The sequence below is a fragment of the Lingula anatina genome, chromosome 1 (genome assembly GCF_051362555.1).
Source record: "Lingula anatina isolate TDL-2025a chromosome 1, LinAna3.0, whole genome shotgun sequence".
Taxonomy (NCBI): domain Eukaryota; kingdom Metazoa; phylum Brachiopoda; class Lingulata; order Lingulida; family Lingulidae; genus Lingula; species Lingula anatina.
This window is the reverse complement of record NC_141767.1, coordinates 67,945,928-67,955,983: the sequence shown is the minus strand read 5'-3', so window position 1 is coordinate 67,955,983 and position 10,056 is coordinate 67,945,928.

Genomic DNA, 10,056 nt, shown 5'->3' with positions numbered 1-10,056 from the left:
ATCTTAGACAGATTCAAACACTACAGATTTGTTTTAATAGCTTCAGTGTTGGTTCAAGTTTTGTAAATGACAGAGACATTTTAAGATGAACGCGGACGGATATTTTCTAAAAATAGAATATGCCATAAGAAAGCACATTTGTGCCATTTTCAAAGATTTTATGATTTCCACAAATTACAAAGCTTTGCTATGTATCTGTTAAGTAGCATTATATAATAAAAAGTTAAATGTGTGCTATTTTTTTATTAACAAGTCCAATTATCTCCCGGCATGCAAATGTCTGTCTGTGGGTCTGCATTTCCGGAAACACACAAGTGTTATTTTTATGCTAATAACTGATTGATTACTCTCGATTCCTTTTCTGCCAAGACATTGCGGTCTTTATTTTTCTGTTGCAATTGCTAACGTGCTTCGATAATAATGCACCTGTGTCAAGCGTAAGGGCTTAAAATTATAATTGGTGAACATAATGACGGACTTGACAGGTCCTTTAATAGTATTTACATGCATCTTTCTTTAAAACTGAAAGTGAAAGTAGAGTGAATCTCAGACCGAGTTGACAAAAACTGGACCGATTGTATAAAGCTGTGATATACTTAAACAATAGTATTCATCTTTTAATGTCCAGAATTGGCATTCTGTAGATGTAGCAAGATTTTAAATTATAATTATATGATAAATAATGCATGGAAACAGTATATATATATATATATATATATATATATATATATATATATATATATATATATATATATATATATATGATAAATAATGCATGGGACAGTACTAATTCTAACATGAGCTGATATAAACAGTATGAGTTTTCTAACCTCAGTGACCCGATAGTATTTATCGGCCATCTCAAACTTGAGTTAAGTATGCCAAAAACTTTACATGTTATGATGAATATGTTATTAAAAACTTTACTTTGCCACTTTGAATTAACCGAGTGGTGAGCCACACGCCTGTCTCAGCTTTCATGTCCCACAAAATGTTTGAGGAAGGATGTGCATTTTTTAGTTAAAAGAATTATTTTGTAAATTAATAGAAGCACCAGTCGCTTAATATGAAGATTTGTAACAACAAAAATCTCACGCACTGTCCAGTGCACTAGCATATGAGTATGGCTGGGTTTTAGTAGTTCATGATATTCATTAGTTGTGAAGAATCTTTAAATTCTGTGTCATCATGAATCACTAAGTATCCTCTAAAACATGTCTTTTTCCCTAAATTCTCTTGGACAATTTTTTACCATGGTTGTCCAATTGATCAAAAACTGAATATTTAAAAAATAAAATAAAAGGTGAAAGGAGTGAATTGCTGAAGACAAATTAGGACCTTCAGAGTCTGCTTTTATTCTTCACTTATCCCTTTTATTTCCCATGTTCCTAAAAATCATTCTCTGTTTAATGTTTCCCATTCATTAAAATTCTATATTTCAACAAAATAATATTATTTACAATTTGGCATTTTTCTCCTATTTAATCATGATTTCAATTTTATGAAACTATTACTATTTGTTCATTTATATATTTTTAATATACATTTAAAATATCATTGCTTGATTTGTCTAAGTACTGGGATGCCTCAAACAATTAATGTTTCATTAGAGAAAATTTCTTTTGAAGAAAATCTGTTGAAGATACCTTTAGAAATAGACTTGTGTGACAATAATTAGAAATTGCTTCCATGTTTCTAGTGCACAGCTGTGGATAATTCTAAATACCTGAACTGCCTGGAGCTCATGCAGCTGTTAGCATCATGAAAATTAAGGGAACTAGAAGCTGGTATGATTGATGTTGTTGTAGATTATATACATATTATATATATGATTTTGCAGCAAAAAAAGTGTTTTAAAAGGCCACTGTTATAAGAGATGTCTACTACATGCATCAATGTGAAACATAACATTGTGCTTCACAGAGAAACAAAATGTTTCCAGTGTCCTTTAATTAGTAATGTGTTGTCTGTTTGTAAACAGTAAATAATTTACTAAAGTTCATCTCTAATTTAAGTAAAATGTCCCGAAATTTCCACGTTGACCAGAATGATACAGAAATTCAGAATAGTTGTGACGGTGACGCCTAGGCAATGCGTCAGTTGAGATTTTAAAAAATTCACAACCATTGTGTTGGAGACCGCTGTGATCCAGTGGCAACTCGAGGGCGTCGCGTCAACGAGTTTGATATCCAATCAATAGCATGAAAATACACCACGGCTGCAGGGAACGGGGCCATGGTTTCACAGCGTCTACACTGATCCCTGAAAACAAAGGTGTTACGCCATACGTTTGACAATGGCCGACATGCTCACATTGAAATATTCAAATTTCTAACCTCAACTAACGGAATGACTGCAGATCGACGTCTCTTTGCGATTCAAACGTAGTGTAATCAGTCGAATTAAAAGATCATGCGAAACCACAAAAGTGGAAACGCTTTTCTTCTTTGATACGCGCTCTAATGTGTTACCAATTACCTGCCAGCCACAGACAACAAAAGGCACACCTGCGCTGGGGCCTTGTGGTTCAGGCTGGTTGAATCACGCCACTCAAAAACCCTGGTGCTGCCTTGCCGTGGAATACGCCCTAAATGTGACATTATTCGTAGCTCCTGACAACGGGGACTATTTGACTTTATAAATTTAATATAAATATTTATAGCTTGAATAATTGAAGCGTAAGAAATCTTTAATTTTGCTGTGCTTTTCTTCGTAAAAAAATGGTCATCATTAAAATGATGGAAAAAATATATATAAATTTTGTGTATATTTTCATGACAATTTTTTTTAATTATGAATACATAGCAAACCAATATTTGACACAAATTTTAGAGAAACAATTAAGATAGCAGGACTCAAGTAACAAATATAGGCAAAAATTTTTGAGTAGCATTAAAATCATTTTTCAATATACAATATTTTGTATTGAAAAGGTTTATTTTTATTTACAGATATAAAAGTAAATGAGTATGAGCTTAAAATAAGCACTTGCATTATTATTATTATTATTATTATTATTATTATTATTATTATTTAACCTGCCTTTTTAAATAACCTAGATAAAGGAAGCGGCAGTCTAAAAGAAGATCATTATAAAGGAGGCAAGAATACGTTTAATTCTAACTATGCATGTATATTTGCCCTAGAGTTTTCTACTGAATTTTCCATGGAAGCTATGCTATTGAATCATAACTTTTATGTTACAGAGGTAACATTAATTAGGAACAACTGAAATTTTGTTGAATTATAGTGAATACAAACTAAAATCTTAAGGCTGGATTTTTATCCATCCGGAAATACGTTGTAAGAAGTGTTTTTAGATCACGTCCCATTTTGTAACCTCCCTTTTAGCAAGTTTTAGGTAAACGCTATCTCATCTTCCGCATGTTCCGGGCCTATTTAAAAATAATTCCACTGCCTGTTTTACACACCGATGATAACTGATATGATGTATCATTATCAGAAAATACTTTTTTTTACTGTCTGTAGATGTATATATATGTATAAGATTATCTAAATGAAAACAACGTGGTCAAAGTCTAATCATTGGTCATGTACATTTAGCGTTGTGATCTGCTTTAAGCAGATAGTTACATTTGCTTCAGCAAACAGCGGTCACGAGAAAAATATTAGTTGTTTTTTTCTAACAAAGGTTAAGAAAGTTCGAACGCGGTTTATGTAAAGTTCACGACATTTTAACCATCATTACTATAAACGAATCACCGTGTGTCCTTAGATGGGTAAACGAAGCCAGTTTTCCTCTGACGACAGGCCGCATCCTGTAAATGATCAGTCAACAGCGTGGTGTAAATTTCATTTGGTCATTTCTGTGTATTTTAGCTATTGTTAAAACAATAAATTGCTATGTCCATTCTTGATATCGAACAGCTAAAGCGGATTTCAGTAAATTTGTGCTTCATTTTGGAACGTAATTTTGATGCCTGGGGTAGGCTACTTTTTATGTTTTTTTTTGTAATATAATCTTCATTTATTTCCAATTTATTTTTTCTCAATTTATTCCCAGTGGATGCTCATTACTTTCAACATTAGGAAAGCTGGAGATATGTTTTTAAAACATAAAAGCGAGCGTTAACATCCGTGTTAGGATAAGGGATGGTACAGCGTTATGATTTGTAAATCTCAATATCTCTGTCCGTGCATGTTTCCTCTTTAATTTCAACACGATAGAATTCACGAAGGAACTACGGGCATGTGGGCAAATATACTGTGTTTGCCTCGTACTCCGACACGCGTAGCACTCAACCGCTCAGGATATCCCATAGCCTACGTGGATCCGCAGTCGCCGGTGTATTCACAGGGATGAGCACACAGGAGTACACAATCACTATCACGTTCATTTAGTTCATCGGACAATAATTATCGCCCAACGTGAGAGCAAATTTATCGTTCTTATCCGTCATCACGATTTTTGATAGGTTTTACGTGCAGTAGTGCGCCTGTGTGTTTACTTCCGCAATTAGTATTGTCTGTGTGAGGTATGCGCACTTGTTGGCAAATGATACCATAAATAAACGTTGTTTTACATACGAGTCACTTGAAAATCTAAAAATGGGTCCGAAACAGTTACTCCAAAGTGATAAGAGGGGGTATGTACATAGATATTGTTGTCAAAGATATTTGCTTAATCACGAGACATACTGATTATTATTGATAAACTAAACCTCGTTCAAAAAGGGCAGTAAGAGAACACGTTCTTAAGAATTTAGGTCCAGTAACTCTATGGTGTGTTGCTGATGTCATAACTATACAGATTGCCATTAATGGAATTATTTTAAGTACTTTGTCTGCTTTTACTGGGCCAAGATTAATGTCATTGTTGCCCGTCCCAAATTAGAAAAAGTGGCAGATTGATGGATAATTCACAGACAAAAAACAAATGCTTAGCAATAAAGTGGGATCGATCAAACGATCTACTGACATATAGAGAATACAATAGGTCTAATAATTCGATGAAAAATGTTTCTAATGAATTGCTATGCAGTTGGGTCGATCATGCGTTCTAATGATATGAAAAAGTGCGTCATCGGAGCTGTGAAAACATTTCACCGATCCAGAAATGAAATAAGATAAAATAAAATAAAAATGAAATAAAGAAAGGAAATTTACAAATAAGATAAAATAAAATAAAAATGAAATAAAGAAAGGAAATCTACTTAAAAACACGAAACACGAATTTATATAACCATCAACACTGTTATCAAAGATGAAGTTTTTGCTTTTCGCTCGTATCTTATCCTGCTTTAGTCTAACCACAGGAACCAGAGACCAACGCAACTACGGGTCGCTTTTTTCTGTATATGTAATTGTATTTGCATAGCCAAGATTCCGCGCATACTATCAATGATAACTGTCATGTCTGGCTTTATTTGGCGAGTCGTATGCCAAACACTGGAGACTGCAGCTGTCATAAGCCCAGTGAATTTGGTGACGCAAACTAGGAGGTCCTGTCCAGAATTTGGTCAAGAACTAGTCCTTTAGTACCTTCTATGAGTTTCCTTCTTCAAGTTGACTTCGGGATAGACTTGCTCCCCTGGATTGCCACCATTGAATAAGTTACCATTTATCTTTACAATGAAGATATACTCTGTGTTTTTACTTCATTTAAAGATCATACTGTTGACAAAGGAAAGAATGTACTCCACTTGAAAGTGAAACTTGAGGAACTCCCGAGCCCTCTCGAGCGCTTTTGTCATGCTCGCCAGATGGCATGATAGCGTTGGTTTACTGTTTTTGCCTCCGGAAAAATACCAAGTTCGGAATGCTTTAATATACATTTTATGACTTATTTATACGGCCACAATATTATCTCTACAATCAGATGTATGTCACTGCGAGAAAATTAAAGTTGTTGTAGAGTGAGCATACAGAATGTTTAATCAATAAAGGAATGGACGCAATTCTGACCAAAAACAAGAATGGAAAGGGGTTCATTGAAACAACTATAAACCCCTTACAGACCTATCGCACAAATGTATAACCAGTCTTTTCTTATTTTGTTTTCTCATAGGTTTTATTTTAATTCTGACCGAAGACGAAATAACTAGAGTCATAAGTAGAATGATTCTGTTGGGGCAGTCATGTATCTGAAAAAAATGAGAACTGATGAATATCAGTAGTAGCGAACGATTTTTTTTTCGATTCATAAATAAATCCGCACATGTATTTTGCTTAAAGAACGCCATCTTCCAATATTGTTAAACATCACGTCTATATCGAATAACCTAGTGGAATTGGCAGGTTCGAGGGGTGAACGCTAATTTCGTTGTTGCTTCCTTTATAAACACATATCGTGGTTCATTCATACGACAACAAAAAGAGTCACACTTCCTTTGAAGTGTGTGTTTGTGTCGGTATGGATCGGTCAGTTTTTCTACTCACTGACACCATTGATTTCAAGTGTGAAGTGTCAGAGATTACGGGTTGTTTTTAATCAAGTCGCACTGTGTCTACACACAGGTTACTTCGGCGTCTTTAATTATAGAAGAGACCCCATAATAAAAATGACAAATCACTTTTTAGTCAACAAAATAAAGGTATGGGTTGTCATTTGTGGAGGCAAAACTGAGGAGGAACGCGGCTGACTTTGTCTTTGGTCATGTCACGAAAATAGCAGGACACAAAATGTGCTCACAGAAAACAGAGTAACATAAATAAATGATTTTGACAAATTGTGCAAAGCGAACTTGAAGGAACATTATTTTATAAAACTTGCTACTGATATTAAACGGTTTTTCGTGAGACACTAATAAGTCTAATAAAGCTAAAAATAAAACAGTGCACTAAATAGATGTAACATAACACTCAAACATAACATGCCCCTGATCCCTCAAATCGTACTTAAACCATTCTTCATTTTGAATGGAGACAAAAATAGAAATTGTAATTTTATGCTAAAGAAGAAAATGCACATTATTGAGTAATACCAACTCAGAACACTACGACGTTTCCCACCATAAAGTATGAATGGAAATGTGCCATTAAGAAAAATTCCGGCACGGTTGTCACGGATTTTAGAAAAATATGTGAAGCCCGCTAATACACAATAATATATGCTGCACCTTAACAGCAAGATACTAAACAGCTGAGGGCTAGGAATGCTCCTACTGCTCGTGGTACAGGTAACAGCGCTAACAACACTTAACAACATTAAACAAGAGTCAGGGCGGCAACAACTTAACATCCGCTAGGTTCAAAACGTCACCATGGAAACCAAAGTGACAACATACTCAGCAGACATGGATATTTGGCTGCAGTTTACTATAAACGGGTGGGTAAAACACCCCTTAGAAACACTACCAGTGACACCGGATACACACTCAAGCTTTACACATTGAAATAAATATAAACATTTTCCTAAAAAAAACTTCGCAGAAAGACTCGGGATATCGTGCATTTATACAAATGCTAAAACGTAACTTTTTGGCTAGATGCAGACTTGGTTATAATCGATTTTCAACATGTTTATTTAAACTATTGGGAAGACTGGACCCACTGTTTAAAAGTTAAAGACGTAACATGCAACTTTCGCCATAGCACTTTTTTACATTTGACACTTTTAAGTGTGTAAAAACAGTGCCGATAGAAATACACCGTAAAAAGAAAAAAACTTTCATTGAGTGAAATTTTTTAAACAGTTTCAAAAGCATTACACTGGTAGAAGAAGAAACCTTTCATTTTGAATGAAACTTAAGTTATGCCTTTTTCCCTAATACTGTCAGTTTAGAACCGAATCTAGGGTGCAAAGCTTACTACGTAATCAGGTGGCGCTGTTACCTATGATAAGGATTATTAATACAAATGTCAAAGTATCTGAAGAGTTTTATCATCTATGAGTAGAATGATGAACTGGAAGTGTCAGTTTATGTCACAATTCAAATCTTATTAATTAATCTTTAACCGTATCACAATACAAGTAGATGTATATATTGTCACTGTGTTGTCAACGAGTACAAAATTTTGTGGGTGAAGCGATAAGGTGCCCGCTTTCCCTTATCCAGACATTTCACGGGTTTTTGATAAGTTCGGAATTTGTTAAGATTCCACAGTCAGGTGACACAGTCGATTGGAACATGACATTATTAACAAGCGATGTTCTTGTGGCTTCACGCCGGTACGTAAAAGTCAGACATTTAGAACAGCGTCTCCCCATGTCCGATTTGGATATTCCTGCACAAGGAAACAAGGGGAGGATGGTGCATTGTTACGAAAGGTATAAAGCTCATTATCTTACTAGATAACCTATTTCAAGACACCATTTCATTTGTTTATTAATGCAACAGGAAAGATTAAGGTAAATCCCCTTTCGTGTCACGATTTAACAGGTTGATTAAATAAAACAGAACTGACGAAGGACGTGCCATGCAGGAAGAATTTTTTTTTTCAAATAACCTTGTTCAGAGAATAATTTCTGGATATCTGGATTTTATGACCGGTTTGTTATCGTACGAATAGTAATGCTAATCGATAAATGGGTTTATATGGTGAAAATCTCGGTGTATGATTTAACCAAATAAGATCAAAGCCCTGCGTATTTCTATGGAAACGCGTCGTTTAATCGTTTAAAGACGAACAGTGATTTTTTTCAATGAAAAAATTCTAACAAATCTCTACCTTTTACTATTTCAAGTTACTTTTTTCTTAGTGCGATACTACTGAAGTACGGTTCAGTTATATATATATATTTGTGTGGACAATTAAATTGTGTGAATGAATTCTTGACTCGGAACCATGAATTACAGCGCAGGCGCATTTCGGAGCTACTGTTTAGGATTCAAAATTACAATGTAAAAACTGTTCGGTTACATAAGCTGTGAATATTTGAATTTGGCTTGAATTTCAGAGGTGAGTTACCTTATTATCTTTTAAAATTGTTTTAAAGACGTTTTCCCCGAACTTTCAAAAATACAATGATGTTGTAAAGATTTCAAACGGTTATCTTTTTCCCTATCACCCACACACAACACGCTGAAATCGGTCGGTCCTGTTTTACGTTTGATTACGAGTCGGAAATTTCCATTAGGCGTTTTATTTATGTTATGATAATGGTAGCAAATGAATAGAACGGCCACCACTAATGAGTGCAGGAATTTCAAATACATAAAGAGATGACGAAATCGAACTTCCGAAGTCAAAACTGTCCGATTACTAAATAGTGTGATTCAGTTGTTTCCTCTTCATTTGAAGCAGACGAACACAAAAAGACCGCCAATCACTTTATAGTGCTGAGATCTGACGGCGCAGCTTCAGGTAGGTAAATAACACACTGTGATTGATAGCTGCATGTCTACAGCTTCCAGTAACGTTAAGTTACCACGACATTTTAAAGGGTGATATGCCATTGTAGTATCTGATGAAACGCCTTGCAAGCATTTCCGAACTACTAAACCTTACCTTTTCATTTTCAATTCTTGGTTAATTATAGTAACAAGTCACATATAACAGGCACGCCGGATATGACAGAAATGCGATCTTCATTGACAGTTTCGTTCTTTAGTGGACGCGCGTGTTTTATGGCCACTACTGGAATGTAAAGTCTATCAAATTGTCGCAAGCATTGGGGGTGGTCTCAGACGCACTCTTAGTCAAGGATGTCTTATATTATAAGCTCTGAATGCATAATGAATTGAGAGAAATATTTTGTCTTAAAGAAACGTGGCCATACCTGTGACTTGTGGTTGCATTAATCGCATTAATTGGTGAAAGAATTAAGGAAGTTAACTTAATTCAGGTGTCAACGCGCCCCCAAACGGTCTGACTGAAGAAAACAGGTGACAACTTAACTTTGTCATTAAATTTGGTCAATATTAACACTTCTTCAAAACGAAAGATTGGAAAACGAAACTGATCGTGCATATATATATGCATTTTAAATCTTCATTTCGGTTTTCGATAAATGTTTAATAACCCTCTGTATTGGACGGGAATACCTGCGTGTCTCAGTAAAATACTGCTGATAAAATGTAATGAACTCTAGGATATCAAGCCTCTTAATTATTTCTTACTTAGCTTTATTTAAACATTACTTTATTCGTATTC